Here is a 2,292-nt window from a genome sequence, read left to right as displayed (position 1 = left end):
GGAGGACCGGGCTCCGCCGGGTCCCCCCGGCCCCCACCGCCTTCCCCTCCTGTCGGGCCCGGGGGTGGCAGCTCTTCTCTGTGTTCACTTTCCCTGCCCTCCGAGACCTGTACCACCAGTCCCCCATGAAATTCTCCCTTCAAATAATCACTGTAGAATTTTGTTTCCTGACTAGGGCATGACAGGTATAAATGTTAAATTTTGAGCTCCAGTGACTTGGACAATTGAGGACACAACTTATGCCTCAATCTCTCTATTTAAAATGATTTCAACTCCTCTCTTTTGATACCATTACATATGAGGCTGGCACCAAACGCTCCAGCCACACGATAGCTTGCAGCCTTAAGAAACTTCTAGAAGCTCTGGGATTCAGATGAACTGGTAACAAAGGTGAAGTTCTATTCTCAGAAAAGAATTCTGAAGTGTTCTTTTTCAGATTCAGAGCTAATCTAGTTCTGTACAGAGGTGGCCTACTTAAGAGTGGGAGGAGAAAAAAAAATCTTTTTTCAAAAAGATGTTTACTCTCCGTAAGGACATCTGTGAGGACAAAGACGGCACAGTGGCTTTCTACTAAGGGTGGCGCAAGCTCCCATTGACTTCTGTCTTGCCTCCCTTACGAGCACACTGCTTCCTCCTGAGCTGTGACTGTTGCCTGCCGCCCCTCAGGCGCGGGCCCTGCCCTCAGACCTCGCCTGGTGCAGGGTGCAGGACAGGATCGCCCATTTCAGAGGCTGTGGGCGGCAGGTGGGCACATATGCTGTCAAGTGTGTGTGCGCGTGTCCGATCGTCCCTTCCGGGAAGGTCGCAGCCCACCCCCGCAGCCCACAGAACATGTGCGCGTGCACAGGGGCCCAGACGGCATCTGAGTGAGCGGAGGGTGGCACCAGTGACCCGCTACTCGTGAATCCTGCGGTGTTGTCCGCGATGTCACAGATATGCCACGCTTTTGTGAGTGTAGAGGATGCGCGTGCCTTGGGTCCCCACGGCGGGACAGAGCAATAGTTCTCCTCTGTCCTTCCCATGCATTATTGTTGGAGGCTTGGTGCCAACTCTGAGGAACCATTTTCCATCCTAATCAAGAAACCAGAGGCTCTGAAGCCCTCAGTAACCTGGTCCACAGTCTCAGGGAGGCGGCTCCTGGAATGGACAGGGCTCTGTCCACACAGACGCCCCGGTGGCTGGGGATGGCAGGGCCGAGGCAGCGAGATCTCCTGAGTGCAGGGCAGCAGGCCGGCCCGGGGGCCCCATTCCCACTGGGTTTTGAAAAGCTTCTAAGTGTTCGTAAGAGAGAGAGCTGGGCGGTTGCTGGCCAGGCTGCGGCTCCTCCCCTCCATCCCCGGGTCCCAACCTCTGACCAGTGCTGGAGATCAGGGAGCTGCTGGCACCACCGCTGCCCCCAGAAGCCATAGGCCACGCAGAAGCCACACAGCAGGAACTAAGGACGACAGATCTGTTCTGCTCTGGCTGACTTGCTTGAAAATGATTGTGCCCTTCAGTGGCACTCGCCACAGTGGACGTGTGGGGTGAAACACGCCCTGTACAACCACCCAGACCTTTGCAGGACCTCCATGTGGTTTAGACAGGAGCCCTGATGTCTGGACTTTTGAAAAGTACTAACTCCCACCTCCTCCTCTTCTGCATGACATTTAAGACATAAAAGGGTCAGATTACAAGACAAAGATTAGATTACAGTGATGATTGAACTGGATAAAGCTTTCTACAGCAGTTCAAGTAAATAATGCATAGCTCTCGAATTTTAGACCCAAGCACTGAATAGGTCGGTGCCCCACATGCCCCTTCTGACTTCCTGGCCTCTCCTCCTCTTTCCCAACAAGCAACACTTGCCTTGATGTCCCTCCCACTAGCATCTCCTCTCTTCCTTTCCTTGTGTGGAGACGCAAGTGTCACCTTCTAAGAAATCGCTTTATGCGCTGCCCCTCTCTAAGGTTCCACCTGCCTGGCCGGCCCTCGTTGCATAAAATGCGGGCTGGGAAATGAAGGTGTGGGAACCAAGATGGAGGACAGAGCTCTGCACTCCACCCCTGGGCCTCCTAGAGAACAAGATTCCGTTTTTCTGGCGCTCCCTCATCCACCCTCACCCTCCAAAGTGAAGTAGGCAGGAGCTTTCTGAGGCCTCACAGTCATAAATGCAGTACAAGGACAGGGGCCACTGGGGCCCTCCTGAATGCCAGCTACCCTCACGCTGTACAGGGTACTTCTTTCCCTCCTTTTATTCAGCCACGCCAGTTCTGCAAAACCTGTTTCTATCCCTGCATTTAATAACTTTGCTAC

The 2,292-nt window shown here is 53.8% G+C and overlaps 1 long non-coding RNA gene across 6 annotated transcripts in view; it reads right to left on the bottom strand.

Annotated features, from left to right (window-relative positions):
* The window catches only part of LOC104857808, a 61,345-nt gene that overhangs the window by 46,402 nt on the left and 12,651 nt on the right, over positions 1-2,292 (bottom strand). The window lies entirely within an intron of this gene.

This window comes from Fukomys damarensis, unplaced genomic scaffold (assembly GCF_012274545.1).
Source record: "Fukomys damarensis isolate Sample0158 unplaced genomic scaffold, DMR_v1.0_HiC HiC_scaffold_27, whole genome shotgun sequence".
Taxonomy (NCBI): domain Eukaryota; kingdom Metazoa; phylum Chordata; class Mammalia; order Rodentia; family Bathyergidae; genus Fukomys; species Fukomys damarensis.
The sequence above is the reverse complement of the archived record's forward strand: the minus strand, read 5'-3'. Positions and strand labels throughout refer to the sequence as shown.